General features: G+C 43.0%; 1 pseudogene; it reads left to right on the top strand.

Annotated features, from left to right (window-relative positions):
- Positions 1 to 25, top strand: part of LOC145642914 (ATP synthase subunit alpha, mitochondrial-like) — a 2,431-nt pseudogene extending 2,406 nt beyond the window's left edge.
- The last annotated feature ends 21,188 nt before the right edge of the window (positions 26 to 21,213 follow it).

The raw sequence follows: 21,213 nt of genomic DNA, 5'->3' as shown, positions 1-21,213 counted from the left end.
GCGTGGCTACCCGCCCATTCCCTAAAATGAAAATGCCCCTTTAGGATAAGAGTAAAAAGCCAATAAAAGAAGGTTTGTGAGGGTCCTGCTAGAGTGAAGGAAGTGAAAAAACCTCTTTCACTCTAGCGGGACGAAGGTAAGTGGGAACGAGCGGATTAATAGCAAAGCAAGGTCCAGCGGTGGGATTACCTTTTTTGATTCCTTCCTAATAAAAAGGATTAGTAGTAGCCCTATTTTTAGTGAGGTCCAAAAAGCATATTTTATTACTCTTCCTTACTCGCTTCGTTCTTTAGTGTCCGAGCTCTTTTCGAGAGGGCAAGAAAAAATGCATATTTAGTGAAAGGCGTGACTTTCGCGCATCCGTTTTCTAGCTGGAACAAAGCATCTGTTTGTAAGTTGCTTTGGAATTTAGCAAACAAAAAAGACAAGGTCTAGGTCAGGTGGATTCATGAGTACTATATCAAAGGGAGAGACATCACTCAAATGGAAGCGGGAGTTCATTTCGGTCACGGTACTCAAAAAATTGAATCCTAGAATGGTGCCTTATATCTCTACAAAATGTAAGGGTATTCAGATTCTATCTCAATTAGGTGAGGGGTGTGCAATCCCTGTGAATAGGGTCCCCCACCTTCAAAGAGTATCAATAACATATTCTCCTGGTAGGAAGTAGGTTTCAAAGGTGTATGAAAAGACAGAGTCAAGAAAAGGTTGTGAGCAGTCTCAAGGGAAGCCCGAATAGCGGATAGTTTGAACGGTGGAAAGCAGCCTAGGAAAGATTTCTCCATGTAGGAAATATATATATGTTTCTATAAGCGAGAACGAGGGTAGTGGGGAATCGTCGAGTTAAGGTACGTAGTCTCTTAAGCGAAGGTTAAGGAGTGAAAAGCGCGGAAGAGAGAGATTTCTCTCGTTAGTCCAGGCATGATTGCCGCGGGTTGTGGCCCACCTGACGGACTTCCCTGGATGTAGTCAGCGTTAAGTCTACGTCACACAGGGCACTTATCAATTTCGTTGGGAAGATGGCAAGGATGAAAGAAGGATCTCGAGAGAGATGGGAAAAGAGTACAGAAGCGAGAGCGGGCTATAGCTTGAATTGGCTCGTGCACACACACATGAAACTTAAGAAAGGGAGGGCTATTCCAGCTAGAAAAAAAGCAACCAACAAAGCCAGACAGCAAGAAGAGAGTGGAGCAGTCTCATCCCATGAAAGGTAAGGAAGGACTGCTGCTTTCCCGCGTGGAAGAGGTTCAATTCAATAGTTCCGACTCTGACTTTGAAGGACATTTGACGATGGAGTCTAAATATAAGTTTTAGTCCTAAGCTAAACTCCTGTCTTTTGTAGTCCAGTATAATTCTGTAGTAGTGAACACGAGGGGGTCGGAAACATGCGTTAAAACGACGAATTTATCCCATAACTTTAGAGCCAACAGGTGATCGCTTTCGGCTTGAGCTACCTGTGTGCGATGGTTCTTACTTTGGCCTTCGGGAAAATCCTTCTTCAACATATAGATTTCTATCAGTTCCATGTGTTGGCATGGGCCTGGTCCTTCACTAATGAATATGTCCAACTAGTATCAGATATGGCCTGATCTGGGAATCGGTGTCGTGTCAAGCAATCCATCCGGTTTTGGCCTTTACAGCCTTTTCATATCGAATCTCTTATTCCTCTTCAATCGAGTTACTTTACTACCTTGAGAGGGGTCTTTTAAGTTTCCAAATAAATGGGTTCATGACCTCGGGTGCGTTTGTCACCAATTTACCGTCTGGCAAAGCGCCGGGATAAAAAATCCAAGAAGAGGAGGACTGATGGTGAAGAACAAAACATAGCTGTATCAGAAGCAGACATGGCAGAGGTCCAACATTAATTAAACCTCCTCACAGGCAGCCAAAGATGGGCGAGGAGAGCTAAGGAAGCGATGGCTAAAAATTCAGTGGAGCAGAAAGAATAGTTGTAGCAGGAGCCTTCTCAATAGCTAAGCAAAGGGATAGAAATATCTTGTCTAACTATGCTTTCTCGGGTTCTTTATTGATAGGTCTTTTTAAAGCGCTAAACCCAGGCTTTCTATTATGAGTCTGTTATGAGTTCAAGAATGGTTTAAGGACCCCCTCCCCGGGGTATTAAAGCGCCTTATCAGACAGCGATGGGCCATCATGACATATCTTGTAAATAATAGTTTTAGTTAGCTCAAAGAAGATTTGCCTTTTCCCTAATAGTAGGTAGGGAAGGTCACAACTATGGAGATGTCCCCCTTGCCCCAAGATTCAAATAGACTGTGTTACGATACCCAGATCTTTACTTCGCTGGTGGACTCTTTAAAGCTGCGGAGCTCTATCCTGAAGTCGGCCGATGAAAGGGATGATGGGAACGTTGGGAATGGTAATGGGTGAATGACTACTATTCCTATGTTGGACTCTACTCTCGATCTACGGCCCTTTCACTAGCTGCACGGGTACACTTAAGCACCAGCTAAACGACTTCCTGAACAGCGCCCTTAAGCATCTCTAGCCATTTCCAACTCTTCAAAGTTCCCCCAAAGATCAATCTCTTGTCTCAGATCTCGGATCAGCCAGTCAGAATCCATATGGATATGAAACCCCTTAGCATGTATGCTGCGGCTAAGGAAAACTCGTCTCAAAATCTCACTAAGGCCCGAGAATAAATAATGGATTCGGGATTTTTTGAGACAACAGCCGAGCCCATGGGGGATAGGACTCACATTATAGTTCCCAAAAACTGGATCCCCCATCCGGACTTCTTCAAGGACGAGTGCTTCTTGTCAGCCCGCGGGCTGAGTACCATGTTTCCCAAGGGTAGATTACCTTACATCCATAGAATTTGTTATCTTGTTATTTATTAATACAAACTTTCCATAACTTCTTCTAATCTTGAACTTCATTCATGCAGCCGACGCCTTGAAGATAGTTAATCCGGCGAAGACTCCGGCTAAGTCGGCAGTGCTGCTGCGTAAAGAGGCTGCACTTGCCAAGAAAGTAGTCGTCGATGCAAAAGAGTCTAAGAAAGGTGGGGTAAGACCGCCTGACTTTATATGTGTATACATTTTTTTTTACTAAGGCAATTTGCCGGTTGGGTATTCTTACCCTTGTTCATTTCTCAAGACTCTGCAAAGCGAGTGCCACGAACCTTCTCAAAGCTTCTCAAAAGGCAAGGAGAAGATCTGGAGAAAACTCCGGCTGCGAAAGCTGCCAGAAAGGACCCCCCTCCCCAGACACATTCTGCTGCCAAATCCGATCGTCCAACGACCGAAGGCAAATCTCCTGCTACGATGAAGATTCTGAGCGAAAGATTGGAACGCTCAAAGCAGAAAGCGTCGGATGCCTCTAAGGCATCGAAGGGTGGCGAGCAACCTAATGTTGCAGCCGGTGCGGCAACAACTGGGGAGGAGCAGAAGCCTGCGCCCCATCCGGATACCCAAGGTAAGGGAAGGATTGAGATACCTTGGCCACTTGACTTTATGAGAGTCAAGACTAAGGTAAACCCCTCTAGGGGTTCAGTCAGCAGTCGGCAACGGATGAGTGCCAACTATGCTGCCTCTTACTCACAGAGCACTGCAGATCTGACATCCGACGAGCCGGATCTTGTAGGTTTCGCAAAACGGATGGTAAGGACCCTCACCCGGTCGGAGAAGAACTTCAAACCTGACCTACAGGTGGTGGACTTCGACCGGATAATGGGCCAACTGGCTGAGGTAAAAAATCCCACAACCCCAATACTTTTCCTTTATTTTAACTAAGCATATCATAATCCGGCTGCTCTTTTCTCAGGTAATGCTGAGAGTGGATGGCCTCCGGGGCCCCTTCAAGTGGAAACAAGAAGAGGTAAATGACGCCAAACGGAGGGCCCTTGAAATCCTCAACTCTGCTGAATATGCTAATTATATATGTGATTTAAAGATTAAAGCAGTAGAGTTGAAATAAGAGGAGTTGATCCGGAGCTTGACGGCTGCGAATGACGAAGCTAACAGCCGGGCTGACTACCTTGAGCAAAAACTGAAGGATGCCAAATTTAAGCTCAAGGCATTAGAAGATGCTGATCAAGAAAACACTCAACTCTGAGTAGACGTTTCCCGCCTTGGGGTTGAGCTTGTCACTCTGCGAAACAAGTAGTCGGACGAGCTCGCCCAAGAGCAAAAGCGACTGATGGAGGAGAATGAGCGTGATAATCTGGCCCGGCTGAAGATTACTTGGAGCCTCCTCTACCCAGATATAGACTTTGAGGTCTATAAACTAAGGTATGATTACGCCACTGAGGTGTATGATGCCCAAGTACTGGGTGAGGCTCCTCCATCTCAGTTCAAAGATTGGGCTGCCAAGCAGGGATATGAAGTCTCTGATAACGAGGAGCCGACGGTGGATGAGCAAAATGAAGGCCAAACCAGCGAAAATCAGCCGGAGCAGCAGCATCCACCTCAGCCTTAGGCGGGCCTCCCAACTTTTTGCGGCAGTATGCCATTCTGTTTCTTTATCGGCTTGTATGTCGTGTATTGTTGTATCTTTACCAACTAAGGAGTTGGGTTAACATTTTATTTCTTTCTTTCTTCACCGGATGTGTCCGGTTAACACTTATTTTGGCCTTTGTGCCATTTTAAATATTAATGAAGTATTCCGAATCAGTCGGTGTTTATATATGTTTGTGTTTGAATTTTTCAATTTGAATTTTGCGTGTGTTTGCAATTCTTTAATATTTTGCATAACTTAAAAAAGCATGTGGCAATTTGCAATCCGGGTGCTCTTGCCCCTGGACGGCTATGTGGTTGGTTTTATTTCAAATTGATTGATTGGCTTGAAAACACTTGATACTAGGAGAAGTATGGAGTGTTTTTAGGCCAATCAATCACAATGGTGATTGCCCCAAACCAAGTGCACAATCGGCCATTAGAGCGGGTGCTTTGAGCTTCTTACCCAAGCGGTTATATTCCGTCTGGGGTTATCACATAGCTATTATACAAAATCTTTTACCCCAATAGGGAGAGAAAGTGCAACTTTAGAATAAATAACCTAAGTGAAACTTCATCCGGTCACCGACTGACGCCTCAGGGCATACGGTATTCGGTTACTTAATCGTTCATAGATTATTCTGGTCAGACGGCTATGTGTTGGCCAATTCGGTCGTTCAATTTTCTTCGTCTGTATAGGTACGTAGAACCGACGAATATTCTGTTATCTGCGACGATTGCACCCAGAGGGGTGTCGCTGGACGCGTTTGTCCATGTTGGGACAAGCGGTTTTATAAAATAAACAACCATCCGACCATTTTGGCCTTTGGTCTGGTTTGAGACCGGTTGTATAGCCACTAAACGTTTTTGTGCTTAGTTTTTAATCCGACCATTGGCCGAGCGTTATTATAACATTGAATTTACACTAAATGTCGAACTTAGTTGGTTGAACTAATAGTCCGTCTGAGTATTACCCAGGCGGACAAGCAATTATTGAATTACACTAAGTATCATACTTAGTTAATTAAACAAAGAGTCCGTCTGAGTATTACCCAGGCGGACAAGCAATTATAACATTAAATTACACTAAGTGTCAAACTTAGTTAAACAAAGAGTCCGTCTGAGTATTACCCAGGCGGACAAGCAATAAAAATAGCAAAATAATTCTGCAAACAAAGTCTGAATTCTCATTAATTGACTTACTGTTTACAAAAATTTACATTTCTCAACAGTAGTACTTTTTAAAGTTATCTACATTCAAAGTTCTAGGCAGACGCCGGCCGTCTGGGGTTTCCAGACGGTAGGTGCCATCCCTGACTTCTTCATAAATCCGGTAGGGGCCTTCCCAATTAGGGGTTAGCTTCCCAGCCTCATTGGCCCTACTAGTTGTCGTCGACTTTCAAAGGACGCTTGTGCACTTTCTTGTTGTAGGCTCTAGTTATTCTCAGACGGTATATCTCATAGCGCAGGGCAGCGTTGCCCCTGCGTTCCGGGATGGAGTCCAATGCCAGCCGCATGGCCTCCCAATTTGCCTCTTCATCATAGAGCATGGCTCTGAGAGTCGGCTCGTAGTGTTCAATGTGCAAGACGGCTTCAGCACCGTGTACCATAAGAAATGGGGTTTCACTGGTTGCTCCTTTGGCAGTAGTCCGGATGGGCCATAGGACATGAATTAACTCTTCTGCCCATCAGCCACCGACTCTTTCAATTTTCTTTTTTATGCCGTCAGAGATGAGTTTGTTGAAGGCTTCAACTTGGCCGTTTGCTTGGGGTTGGCCGACTAATGCAAAACAATGTGAGATACCCTGATCTCCCAACCAAGTCTTGAGATGAGGGGTTTCAAACTGAGGACCATTATCAAACACCATAGACATAGGTACCCAAACCGGGTGATGATGTTCTTCCAGATGAAAGAGATGACATCCTTTGTCTTGATGTTCTTAACCGGCTCAGCTTCTACCCATTTGGTGAAATAATCCACAGCCTCCAAAATATAGCGCTTTCTGCCTGGAGCAGGCGTATAAGGACCTAAAATATCCATGCCCCATTTAGCAAACGGAACTGGGTTGTGGATTGCCGTCAGATCAGTAGCCGGGCGGTGAATGAGCATGCCAAACCTCTGGCATTTATCACATCTCTTCACCAACTCCTTAGCGTCTGCTTTAAGAGTAGGCCAGAAGTAATGCCGCCTGGCTCTAACGGCTAGGGACCTGCCGCCTATATGAGAGGCACAGTACCCAGCATGCAATTCTTCGAGAACTTCTTTCCCCTTTTCTGGGGTAACACACTTCAATAGAGGTTTAAGGAAACCCGCCTTGAAGAGCTCTCTGTTTCTCAACTCGAAGTTTGCTGCTCGCTTTTTCATGACGGCTGCTTCCTATGGTGAATCAGGAAGTTTGCTGTCTGCTAAATATGCCTGGATGCCATCCATCCAGGTAGAGCTTCGGTCTAGAATTCCAATGGCCTCTTCATCTATGCTTCTCTTTTCAAGAACTTCCTAAAAGACCGACCGAGGCGTATCACAGCAGGCGGATGAAGCCAATTTGGAAAACGCATCTGCCTGATTATTATCCGACGTGGGCACTTGATTCAGACGGAATTCCTCAAGTGCCCCAGCCTCTTCTTTGACTGCCTGAAGGTATTTGGTCATAGCTGGATGAGTTGCCTCATGTTTTCCCTCATACTGGCTAACGACCAATTGTGAATCAAAGTAGGCGTCAATTTAGGTACCCCTGCTGCCTTACACATGCGGATTCCGGCTAGCAGGGCTTCATATTCCGCCTCGTTATTTGAGGCTTGAAACTTAAACCGCAGTGCATATTCAAATTTGTCCCCCTCAGGGGACTCATATATATATAGTTCCTGCACCGCAATCGTTCTTCGTTGAGCTTCCGTCTACATACACATTCCAAACCTGGTCAATATAATCCGGTTGCACTGGTCGTCTCATTTCAACAATGAAGTCGGCAAACGCCTGACCTTTCACTGCCTTTCTAGGTTCAAAAGTGATTTCAAGACTTTGCATTTCAATAGCCCATTTCAACATTCTGCCGGATGATTCCAAGGTAGACATTGGTCGTTTGAGGGGCTGGTCGGCGTAGATTACAATCGGATGGGCCAGAAAATACGGTTTCAACTTCTTGAAAGCCATATACAAGGCAAGGCCAAATTTCTACCATGGGGTACCGGAGCTCAACATTCTTTAGAACATGGCTAATGAAATAGACCGGGAGATGAACGTCGTCTCTCTCAGCAAGGAGAACAGCACTGAGGGCATGATCTAAGACGACTAGGTACATGTATAACACCTCTTTAGGCAGTGGACTAACAAGCCTTGGCAAAGAGTACAAGTGCTCTTTCAGCCGTTGAAAGGCCGCCTCAGCATCATCCCCCCATTCAAATCTGGTCTTCTTCCTGATTGCTTGGAAGAAGTAAAGGCATTTGTAACCTGACCAGCTGAGGAACCTCCCCAATGCCGCCAGGCAACCGGTTAGTCTTTGTGCTTCATTGACAGTGCGGGGTGACTTCATGTCAATTACAGCCTATATCTTCTCGGGGTTAGTCTCTATCCCCCTTTAATCAATCAGGAATTCGAGAAACTTCCCAGACTCAACACCAAAGACGCATTTCTTAGGATTTAACATAACCCTATGCCGCCTAAGTGTGGTGAAGGTTTCTCGGAGATTAGCAAGGTGATCCGCCTGCTGCATGGATTTGACTATCATGTAATCTATGTACGCCTCCACATTCCTCCACATTTGATTAATGAAGACCGTATTAATCATCCGTTAGAATGTAGCCGGTGCATTTTTCAAGCCAAACGGCATCACTATGTAACAGAATAACCCCTGATCAGTGACGAAGGCCGTCTTCTCTTGATCTTTCTTCCACAGGGGTATCTGATGGAAGCCGGAGTAGGCATCCATGAAACTCATCAAGGCATGCACGGCTGTCGAATCGACTATACAGTCGATCTTAGGAAGCGGATAAATGTCTTTGGGACATGCCTTGTTGAGGTCTGTGTAATCAACACACATACGCCAGGTACCATTCGGCTTCTTTACAAGCACAACATTCGCCACCCAGTCGGGGAAATTACATGGTCGAATGAACCCAGCGTCTAACAGCTTTTTAACTTCGACAGCTACCGCCTGACTTCTTTCCTCGCCGTGATTTCTTTTCTTTTGCCGAATGGGCTTCTTTTTAGGATCCACGACGAGTTTGTGGACAGCAAGATCCGGGATGACGTCTGGCATCTCTTCCACTTCAAAGGAAAGATGTCTTTGAATTCCTTCAGCAGGAGGTGCAGATCTGCACCCAATTTAGCATGAGCAGCCGTCCCAACCTTAACCGTACGCTCTGGACGGCTGTCGTCTAGAGGTATATCAATGTGGTCTCCAGCCGGTTGGGGACAGAGCTCTGCTGACCGCTCCCCGGTCAGTGATTGCTATTTCTTCTCTTTTTTCACCTCCACCAGCTGTGGTGCCTTTCTTTTCTTTCCGGCTGCTAGTAGGGTTGGGGCTAGGTCGCATCCTTGACATTGTTAAGGTCTATTGGTTCCTGGCCCTCTAGGGCCATAGTATCTTTGACGGTTGAGAGATAGCACTCCCAGGCTGTCTTCTGATCCCCATTCAAGGAACCAACAGAGCCGTCACCCCTCTCATACTTGATGAGCATGAGGAAAGGGATGATTACAGCCTTGGCTGCGTTGAGGGTTGGACGACGCCAAATGTTTTGGGTGTTTTTGTCCCTCGGGAGAGTTACGTCACATAGTCTGGTCCGGCTGAGTTGCAGATGCAAAACAACGCAGACTCCGGGAGGTTAGAGCTCCGCCTCCGACGATCAAGTTAGTAACTTGAAAGGGAATAAATAATGCGGAAATTTAAGTGGGGATTTTCTTGGATTCCAAGCTCGGGTCTTTCTCTGATGAGAGAGAATGTGTGTGTAATAAATGATATAAATGTGTGTCCCCAAAGTGGGGAAATATCTCCCTATTTATAGGGCCATTGGAGAATGTGCCCTTGTCTAGGTCACTTGACCTAGATTTTGGTGGGCTGTGCTGTTTTACGGCGCTTCTTGGGATTTGGGCCCTTGAAGGCCGCCATTTCAGAGATTTATCCAAGGGGGCCATGTGTTGAGAGAATATTAGGCCACGTGGGCCATCCTGAACTCGACACGTGGCCTGCTCTCGTTGGTCCACGTGTCTAGGGTATTTTTACCCTAAACAACGTTCCCCTTATTTTTCCAACTATTGCCTAGTTAATTTAGACTCAAGTACAGTGTAAGGAAGAACTCACTTAATGCATTCACACAATACTCGGATTGAAAAGGAAGCGTGTGTGAAACGATTTTGAAAACTGATGGGAAATACTCCACTCATTCCTATTACGATGGAAAACAATACATGCATGGTCCTAGTATACGATCATAATCAATATAGTGCATTACTCGAAGACAAAGTGTGTGCAACGACTCAACATGTGTGATTAGGTGAGTTTATTAAGACTCGTGGTATGATCTCATGGCTAGACATGAGGACGTTGTGAAAAACAAAGGACCCAATGACCAAATAGCACGGAAGATTAAAAGACAAACTAACTTGATTAATTTTGTCCAATTGTAATGTTTATGCTATTTACTAGATGAAAACGATCCATTGGCAATCGTTAGTCATAAATAAGATCAACCACAATCAAAGACAAAGAACACATGTTAAGGTTAGCACAAAAATTGATAGAAACTAGGAAGAGGACTAGTATTCTAGAAGAGTTAGGACTCATGGATAAAAAAAATAATAAAAATAAAAATCTATAGTCCTATATTATATGAGTTGACACGGATTAAAGGACTTGGCCAAGACTAGCTTGACACAAAAAGATATTAATAAATAAATAAATAAATAAATAAATAAATAAAAGAAAGTTGAAGCTAAAAAGACACCTAAACTGGACAGACTGCAGTATATCGGTTATAACTTTTGATCTGTGACTCTGATTTGAACGAAACCAACTCTAAATCAAAGATAAAACTCGAGGCTACAGATCCATAGGTGGCGACACGTAACTCTTTCTAGAACTCCGGATATGACCAAAACAAGTTGACTCTCGTGCATTATACGGGAATAAAAATCCGGGTGACTCAAAAATTAAAAAAAAAAATCTATGGCTCGACTCTAATAATAATAAAAGAAAAAAAAGGTTTGATAAGAGAAAAAAAAGAATAAATAAATAAAAGGTCAAAAAATGCACATATAAGCACATTGTCACGAATAATGCAATGAAGTTCGCAACCTAAAGTCAAGTTCTATGTTCGACTATGGTCAAGCTTAAAAGGGTGTCAAAGGGTACCATGGTTAAGAGTTTGGACGCGTTAGCAAGGCAACCTCCCTTGAGGGTGTATGCCAACGGGAGGCTCCACGAGTTTGTGATGAAATCGAACTCGACTCCATGGTTTGGGTGGATTTAAAAACTCGGATGAACCCTTATTGCCATGAGCTGGATTGATAGAGCTTAAATCCCCCGAGCTAGCCACATACGTAGAACACGTACTATTGTGGCAAAAAAAGGTAACCTAAAAAGCATATGCATATGTGACAATGTCAATTAAATCGCAGGAATACAATTCAAGAGTCTTTCAAGTCTCATCCACTCATCTTAATTAAATACCGATCACTCAAATCAATAAATAACCGAGAATCCTCCCCAGTGGAGTCGCCAAATTGTAGGCGTCGTTTGAAGTGCGCCTACGTTAAAGCATGTGTGAATATGCTTGGCACTCATAAGAAGTGGGAATTGATATAATGATTAGGGACAAGGAAAGTAGGGAGCCGCCAACAAGTTTTTAAGGAACTTGTAAACCGTTCACGGATCATAAAAGGCAACCACGATAAAGGGACAACGATAGGCAACATAATTGACCAGTGAAGGTTACACCTCATTCATAATCCATGAGATTACTAACTCCATATGGTTCGGAACCACGAAAGGAGGATCGGGGATGATGGTACAAAGTGAGTCATGGTGTCACATTCGCCCGTATTGGCCTCTACTCGATTCTTATAGTGAAAAGTGATTCCTGAGATCTCAAAGGCATACAAAAAAAAATAAATTCAATTTGCTCCAATCTATTATTAAGCTAAATTGGTTTAATATTAATGCAACACATAATTCTAAAATATTGTGATCACTTGATTTAATAACAAGATTAAAAAGGAACCTAAACCGGTTGTCCAAATTATCGTATTAGGCGTGATTTTCAATTACATATTCCTTTTAAAAATGCAATATGGTGATCAATAAATAATAATATAATAAACATTAATATTAGAAGCAATTTAAAAATTATAGAATTAGTCTAATCAAATATAAATAAACCTAATCATGATACTAGCAATATTAAAAAAAGAGTAATTAAGTGAATCAATTACTCACTTTTCGCGTTTCCTTGAATTGCTACATCATGAATAAACCGTTAGTAACTTCAATAAAAATAAATCAAATGGAAATTAAATTAAATAAATGTAGATTTGATTTGGTCCAAACCCTCATTTAATTATACCTTTCACGCCTTGGTTTAAATATAGAACTTCGGGTTAAGTATGGACTCCTTGGAATGCTTATGGGAAGTATTATGGAAGAATAGGGAGGCTATAGTTTAGGCTAAAGAGGGAGAAGAGAATTATTTGATGATCAATCTTTTTGATGATTGGAAAAGGGGTGATATGACCTCTATTTATAGAGAAAAAAAAAGAAGGTTCGAAGAATCAAGAAAAGATAAGAATTCGAATCGGATAAAACTCTTGCGATAGACAGCAGTTTTTGCACTTTTTGTTTTTATCATATCTTTTGATCCAAAAATTGTAATAACATGAATAAGATATAGTTGGAAATATCTTGAAGTCTACATTCTAACCCAATTGGAATCAGATTAAAATATTTTATAGAATAAAAGATATGGCAAAAATAGGGAGACGGTGTCAGTTTTGGATAGAGTTTGACATTTTATTCATATCTTTTCCGTTATAGCTCGGAATTGATATTATAATATATCATTAAAAAGATAATTTCAAGGGCTATCCAACCATATAAAATTTGGATAAAAACTATGAGGCACGAAAATAAGATCTTTCTATCTTTGAACGTCTTTCAATTTTGATAGAAATAGGATTTTCAAAAAGAAAAGTTTTATTCAATTTCAAACTCTTTAATCTTATCTTTTATTCAATCCTAATTGGTTTAGGAATGGGATTAAATAACTTGGACCCTCCACATGATCATTGGGTCGTAGGTAAGGTGGCTTAGGTTCGGTTTGGGCTCAATTTAATATTTTTGCCATAACTTATTCGTTATAACTCGGATTTACGCTTATAATATATCGTTGGAAAGATCTTTTAAATCCCCATCCAACTATTCAATCATTGGACCCAGATTATGAACCAAAATAAACTGGATTAAACGTTTTTATAAAAAGGACACGAAATGAATTATTTTGGGTTTAAAGGCACGAAAAGAGGAAAATAAGTTATGGTTTGGGGAAATAGGCTAGGAATTGGGTTGGTTTATAAAATGGAAATATTGATTTAAGCACTCCAAGATTAAATACTCAACCGACCAATAATGGCGGTGAAAGGTTGTTCATCATCGGGTTTGGTTTTGGGGAGACATTTTTAGGTGTCTACAGTCTCCTTCCGGAGATTCAATGATTACGCCTGCACCACAGCCGTTCTTTGTTGAGCTCCTGTCTACATACACTTTCCAAACCTGAGGAGCCACCGGACGGGTCATTTCAACAATGAAGTCGGCAAACGCCTAACCTTTCACTGCCTTTCTTGGTTCGAAAGTGATTTCAAGACTTTGCATTTCAATAGCCCATTTAAGCATTCTATCGGATGACTCCAAGGTAGACATTGGTCGTTTGAGTGGCTGGTCAGTGTATATCACCACCAGATGTGCCAGAAAATAAGGCTTCAACTTCTTGAATGCCATATTAAGAGCAAGGCCAAATTTTTTAACCATGAGGTACCGGAGTTCAGCATTTTTGAGTACATGGCTAATGAAATAGACCGGGAGCTGAACGCTGTCTCTTTTAGCAAGGAGAACAGCACTGAGGGCATGATCCGAGACGACTAAGTATATGTACATCGTCTCTCTAGGCAGAGGACTAACGAGCCTCAACAAGGAGTGCAAGTGTTCTTTTAGCTTTTGAAAGGCCGCCTCAGCATCATCCCCCCATTCAAATCTGGTCTTCTTCCTGATTGCTTGGAAGAAGTAAAGGCGTTTGTCGCCTAACCGGCTGAGGAATCTCCCTAATGCCGCCAGACAACCGGTTAATCATTGAACTTCCTTGACGGTACGGGGTGACTACATGTCAATTAACGCCTGTATCTTCTCGGGGTTAGCCTCTATCCCCCTTTGATCAATCAGGAATCCGAGAAACTTCCCAAACTCAACACCAAAGACGTATTTCTTGGGATTCAACATGACCTTGTGCCGCCTAAGGGTGGTGAATGTTTCTCGGAGATCACCAAGATGATCCGTCTGTAGCTTGGATTTGACTATCATGCCATCAATGTATGCCTCCACATTCCTCCCGATTTAATTAATAAAGACCATATTAATCATTTGTTGGAAGGTGGCAGACGCATTTTTCAAGCCAAACGGCATCACAGTATAACAGAATAACCCCTGATCAGTGACGAAGGCCGTCTTCTCTTGATCTTTCTTCCACAGGGAAATATGATGGAAGCCGGAATAGGCATCCATAAAGCTCATCAAGGCATGGCCGGCTGTAGAGTCGACCAGGTTGTCGATCTTTGGAAGTGGATAACTGCCCTCAGGACACGCCTTGTTGAGGTCTGTGTAATCAACACACGTACGCCAGGTCCCATTCGGCTTCTTTACAAGCACAACAATGGCCGCCCAACCGGGAAAATTACATGGACGAATGAACCCAGCGTCCAGCAGATTTTTTACTTCGGCAACTGCCGCCTGACTTCTTTCCTCGCCGTGATTTCTTTTCTTTTGCCGGACGAGCTTCTTTTTAGGATCCATGGCGAGTTTGTGGACAGCAAGATTCGGGCTGACGCCTAGCATCTCTTCCACTTCAAAGACAAGAATGTCTTTGAATTCTTTTAGCAGAAGGTGAAAATCTGCACCGAACTTAGCATAAGCAACCGTCCCAACCTTTACAGTATGCTCTGGACGACTGGTGTTTTGGGGGTTTTTGTCCCTTGGGAGAGTTACGTCACGAAGTCTGATCCGGCTAAGTTGTACCTGCAAAATAACGGAGACTCCGGGTGGTTGAAGCTCCGCCTCCGACGGTAAAGTTAGTAACTTGAAACGAAATAAAGAGAACGGAAATTTAGGTGGGTATTTGCTCGGATTCCAAGCTCAGGTCTTTCTCTGATGTAAGAGAATACAAGTGTAATAAATGATTCAATGTATCCCCAAAATGGGGAAATATCTCCCTATTTATAGGGTCGTTGGAGAATGTGCCCCTACCTAGGTCACTTGACCTAGATTTTAGTGGGCTGCGCCGTTTTATGGCGCTCCTAGGGATTTGGGCCCTTGAAGGCCGCCATTTCAGAGGCATATCTGAGGGCGCCAAGTGTCAAGAGGATGTTGAGCCACATGGGCCATCCTAACCTCGACACGTGTTGTCCTCTCATTGGTCCACATGTCTAGGGTATAAATACCCTAAACATTTTCCCCTCACAGGTCGCACGTGCATATCACGTGGGGCTTGTGACATGTGTCCACCTTTCATTGGTGAAAAGTAACGGGTAAAATTTTTCAAATTCAAATCAAAAATTTTCCCCCCACTTTCACTTTCTATAAATAGAAAGTTACCCCCCTCCTTTTCACACCTTACATTCACATTGACATCTCTACCTGGATGGATAGCATCCGGGCATATCTTACAAACATCAAGCTCCCTAAATCACACGAGGAGGCGGCCGTGCTGAAAAAACGGGTTGCAAGCTTCGAGATGAAACAAGGAAAGCTCTTCAAAGAAGGTTTCTTAAAGCCTCTGTTGAAGTTTGTGACCCCAGAAAAGGGGTAAGAAGTTCACAAAGAATTGCATGCTGGATACTGCGCCTCTCATATAGGCGGCAAATCCTTAGCCGTCAAGGCCAGGCGGCATTACTACTGGCCAACCCTTGAGGCGGATGCTATGGAGATGGTTAAAAAATGGGACAAGTGTCAAAAATTTTGCAAGCTAATCCATCGTCCGGCCACTAACCTGACGGCAATCCACAGTCCAGTGCCATTTCCTAAATGGGTAATGGACATCCTAGGACCATATACAGCTGCCCCAGGCGGCAAGCGCTACATCCTAGTGGCTATGGACTACCTTACCAAATGGGTAGAGGCATAGGCAGTCAATAACATCAAGAAAAAGGACGTCATCTCCTTTATCTAGAAGAATATCATCACCCGTTTTGGGGTGCTTATGTACTTGGTTTTTGACAATGGTCCTCAGTTTCAGACCCCTCAATCAAAGACTTGGTTGAGAGATAAAGGGATCTCAAATTATTTCGCATCAGTCGGCCGGCCCCAAGCAAACGGCCCGGTCGAAGCCTTCAACAAGTTAATCTCAGGCGGCATAAAAAAGAAAATTGAAGAGCTAGTGGCCTATGGGCGAATGAATTATCACATGTTTTATAGGCCATCAAAACAACAGCAAAATGGGCAACAGGAGAAACCCCATTTCTTATAATGTATGGGACATAATCCGTCTTGTCTATTGAACATTATGAGCTAACACTTTGGATCATGCTGTTTGATGAAGAGGCAAAGTGGGAGGCCATTCGCCTGGCGTTGGACTCACTCCTAGAGCACAGGGGCAATGTCGCCTTGCGCCATGAGATCTACCGCCTGAGAATGACTCAGGCCTATAACAAAAGAGTACACAAGCGCCCTTTGAAAGTTGGGGACTTTGTACTACGGAAGATGGAGGCAGTCGGTAGGGCGAATGAGAAAGGGAAGCTAACCCCAAATTGGGAAGGTCCCTACAAAATCTGTGAAGAAGTAAGAGGCAGAACTTACAGCCTAGAAACACCAAACGGAAGGCAGCTACCTAGAACTTAGAATGTAGATAACTTAAAAAAGTATTACATCTGAAATTTTGTAAATTTTTGACTTGTTAATGAAAATCTGCCTTCATTCCCAAACCTTTCTTTAATTATTTTATTTGAGTGCCGACTGCACAATGTGAAGAAGGACCATGCTCACAATTTTGCAGGATGCCGCCTGCATAATGTGCCGACGGATCCTACTTGAATTTTACAGCGCCGACAGCATAATGTGTAAATGGACAAATTTTAAGCTGCTATAGATGCTTGAACATCGTGCAGGCGGACAATGTTCAGATTCTATAGAGTACCGCTTGCACAATGTGTAGACGGCCTTGCACGCTTTATACCTTGTTTAATTTATTTTATAAAGGGATCGTCTGCCCCAACAACAGACACCCAAATCTTTACTAAAGGACCCGACTGCACCAAAGTAGTCGTCCCTAACTTTATTCAACTTTTACAAGCTAAGTCAATGACCTAGTGGCTATTTACTTTTCAAAAGAGGAAAATGGCCGGGTATACGTTATTTAAACTACTGTCTGCTCCAACATGAGTACGACTGTCTGCTCCAACATGAGTCAGACAACCGACGACGTCCATTCGGGCGAATTCGTCGAAGTGAAGCATCTCCCATTTTTTATGCACATTGCTCTATGAAAAAAAACAAGCGGCCTTACCAAATGCGTTAAGGCAACGCTCGTAGTCGTTTGATAATCTAACTTGAAATCTAAAAAGCATTGAGTTTTTCGAACTGTTCTAGTACAGGCGAAAGCGGCTATTGTTTAATTTTAGAGGCTATTTAGTCACCCGTCCTTGCTTTGGGGGAAGGCAAGCGAACAATTATTTTCTCAAAAAATAAGCTAAGTAAAAAAACTTATCGATTTAACTACATCTCATGAGTCCTATGGCCGGATGCGTTAAAGTCACAAAAATCGCCTGTTCCACATGGCCGTCTGTCGCTTGGTTTTGGGCAATCACCATAGTGATTGATTGACTTAGAAACCATGCATACTCCTTGAAGTATCAATAGTATCTAAGTCAATCAATATCCATTTTTTAAAACCAACCAACATCCGGCCAAGGGCAATGACATTCGTGTTTAGGGTAAAAATTACCCTAGACAGGTGTCCCTATAAGAGAAGGCCACGTGTCAAGACCAGACTGACCCAAGTGGTCCCATAGCCATCCGACACATGGCTCCTTCAGATAGGTTCCGAAATGGAGGCCTTTAAGGGCCCAAACCCCTAGAAGCTCCGTAATTCGGCGCAACCCACCACAATCTAGGTCAAGTGACCTAGATAGGGGCACATTCTCCAATGACCCTATAAATAGGGAGACATTTCCCCATTTTGGGAACACATTCAATCATTTATTACACCTACATTCTCCCTCATCAGAGAAGCACCTGAGCTTGGAATCCAAGCAGATCCCCACCTAAATTTCCGCACTCTTTATTCTCTTTCAAGTTACTAACCTGATCTTCGGAGGCGGAGCTCCAACCACTCGGAGTCTGTGTTGTTATGCAGGTACAACTCAGCCGGACCAATCTTTGTGACGTAACTCTCCCGAGGGACAAAAACACCAAAAACATTTGGCGCCGTCTGTGGGGAGAGTACCTCAAAGATGGTTCAAGAGTCTGTACCACCTCCTAAGCGTCTAGGCGACGACCCGGAAGTTTTCACTGACTAAGAGGATGAAGATCCTCAAGTTGAAACTTATATAGCCGGTGATGGCTCCTTGATAACCAAGCGCATCCGGCCCAGAGACACTCTGGAGCGGGGTGCCAACCAAGCGGGTACAAATCTACCCCCGGGTAGCCGGAAGGGGAAACCCATACGGCCATTGGATCAGCTCCTGTCACTCGAGACGAACTCATAAAATTCATGACAAGTTTCAAGGGTGAAATTAAGGATCTAATCACCAAGAGCCAGGCTGGCCCAAGCAAGGGTCAGTCGACAAAAAAGACTCCTCATGAGAAGGGGAAGTCAGTTAGAGACCGGCAACCAACTCCTCATCCAAAGGAGAAGGCAGCCGGGACCATTGATTGGTAAAAAATTCTTCTTCCCAAGAGGAATGCCAACAATCCCCGCCGGACTCAAAAGCCGATGGGAAGTAAAAAATCAACTCTTGACGCCCGGGAGATCGTCACCTACAAGAGAAATAAACAATTGTCTGAGCCGGCATCTTCGTCAAACTTTCCAGACAGCTTCAACAACACTTCTGCAGGGAATGTACCTTCCTTGCATGAGAGCCAAACAGGCGGTAATACCGTCCATTTTGGTCCTCAGATGATTGGGAATGCATCGTATGTACCTTCTCAGGTTTACGGTCAGTATTCTCCCTATTTCATGCAGCCGACCCTCTTCGGAGGTCAGTCGGCATACAACAACGTCCAGCCACTGGACTCGCAGCTTCGTCTGCTCCACCTGGGTGAACAACCTTTTGCGTTCACCCGGGAAATAACCGAGGCGGCACAACCGGCCAAGGTTAAAAATGTGTTGGTAGGCACTTATGACGGTACCTCCAACCCGGAAGACCACCTCATGGCTTGCACCAACCTCATGTACTTACAAGGGTTGGATGATGCCACTTGGTGTCAATGCTTCCTGGATACATTGAAGGGCATTGCCCAACAATGGTTTGGCAACCTGCTAGCCGAGTCCATTGATAGTTTCAGGAAGCTTGTGATGCAAGTCTAAGCATGGAGAACTTCGAAGATTTGCTTATCATGCATCAAGATAGCTTGTCCCTAAACATTGATTCAAGCCAAGCATTGCATGGACACTTTCTTAGATATCAAAGCAAAGCCACGGTTTGCTTAGTGACTTTTCTTGGAGTCTAGTTCACTTTCTTGAACTTTCTTGAATTTTCTTTACTTAGATTTTGCTTACAAGTTTTTACCTTTCACTTGAAAGGGTTTTTCTTGGTTCAAGCATTAGGATCTTTAATCTTTATTTAGTTGCTTTTAAAATCAGTTAGTTAGCAAAATAAATCAGTTTAGGCGTGTGCTTGTTCTCCAAGGAGATTGGCATATGCTTGTGCTCCAAGGTGCTTGCTCTTCAAGCAAGTTAGAATTCTAGTTTAATTAGGATTGAATTAGGAACTTGTCCTAATCTTCCTAGGTAAACTAAGTCTTATAAATAGGGCTGTAACACACACGAATAAATACAGAGATTAATATTCAGATTTATTTCTTAAGTTGCATACTTGAGTTTTGGTTGATTGCGATCAATTGCTGTTTTGCTTGTTTTAGTTAAAACATTCGTTTGGATTGATTAATTAGGTGGATTCTTAATTGATTAATCTTAGTTTTTGTTTAATTCTTGGTGGATTTCCTATATAGAATTAGACTTAAACATATCCCTTGTGTTTTGTTGATTTTCGGATCAATAATTCACATCATCTTTGGTATCAGAGCAGGTTTGCGCAACTTCGGCAAATATTAAACTGGGAACAATTGGCTGGGAATGTTTGCGTGATTCTTTTTGCATTGAACTCTAAAATTGTCCAGCTATCACCATATAAAATTTCATAATTTTTGGTTGATAACGCGCTCTACAAAGCCTCAAACGTTTGGTGTTTGTGCACTGATTTGCGGTTGGGAGTCCGGTTTTTGTGTTGCCTAGTTTTCCTTCAAGATTCGATCTTTTAATCAAGATTTTTGCATAAACTGACTTGGTTTGTGTAGGAATCATGAGTGACGAGGAGGTTCCACAGGTTCCAAGGGGATTAACCTTAGAACAGGCTCAAAATCTTAGAAGAGATAGGCGAATTGCCGAGTTGGCAGCAAGGATGGATGAGATATTAAAACGGCTTGATACTCTTGCTGGAGATTCTTCAAGGAAAGGGAATTCTAACCCTAATTCTGGTTCAAGTGAGGAAGAACAACCAAGGAGGAACCCAAGGAGGCCACGAAATAATTATTCCTCAAGTGATGAATCACCAAGGCCTAGGAGGAGAGATCGACCAAAGGATGATGATAGGAACCTTAGATTAGATCTTCCCGAATTCAATGGGAGTATGAATGAACCTGAAAAATACTTTGAGTGGATTAGAAGGGCCGAGACATTCTTTGATTACAAGGAGTATGATGAAAGGAAAAGATGCAAATTGGCTGAATTAAAACTGACCGGTTATGCTAGTCTTTGGTATGATAATCTAAAGAAGAAGAGGCATAAGGAGGGGCGTGCAAGAATCTCAACTTGGGAACAACTCAAGAAGCACATGAAAAAAAGGTTCGTACCTAGTGATTATATTCAAGATGTTTATCTTAAGATGCAACTTTTTAAACAAAATTCTATGACTGTTGAGAATTATATTGGTGAATTTGAAAAGTTATGCATGCTATGTGGCTTAGAAGAGATTGTTGAGCATAAGATTGCTAGATTTATTTCGGGGTTGAATGATAATATTGCTGAAAAAGTTGAATTACAACAATATTGGTCCTTTGATGATGTTTGCAAGGTAGCTTTGAAAGTTGAAAAACAGATAAAGGGGAAGAAAGGGACGTACACTAAGCCCTTTGTAAAAGGTTTCACTAAACCTTTTGAGAAGAACACCTTGGAGAAAAGTGGTTCTAGTTCGAACTACTAGGAGACTAAATCAAAATTTGAAGCTCCTAAAAAGCTTGTTGAAGATAGGAAGTGCTTCAAGTGTGGTAGTGTTGGTCACATTGCAACTAAT

The sequence above is a fragment of the Chenopodium album genome, chromosome 8, assembly GCF_948465745.1.
Source record: "Chenopodium album chromosome 8, dcCheAlbu1.1, whole genome shotgun sequence".
Taxonomy (NCBI): domain Eukaryota; kingdom Viridiplantae; phylum Streptophyta; class Magnoliopsida; order Caryophyllales; family Amaranthaceae; genus Chenopodium; species Chenopodium album.
The sequence above is the reverse complement of the archived record's forward strand: the minus strand, read 5'-3'. Positions and strand labels throughout refer to the sequence as shown.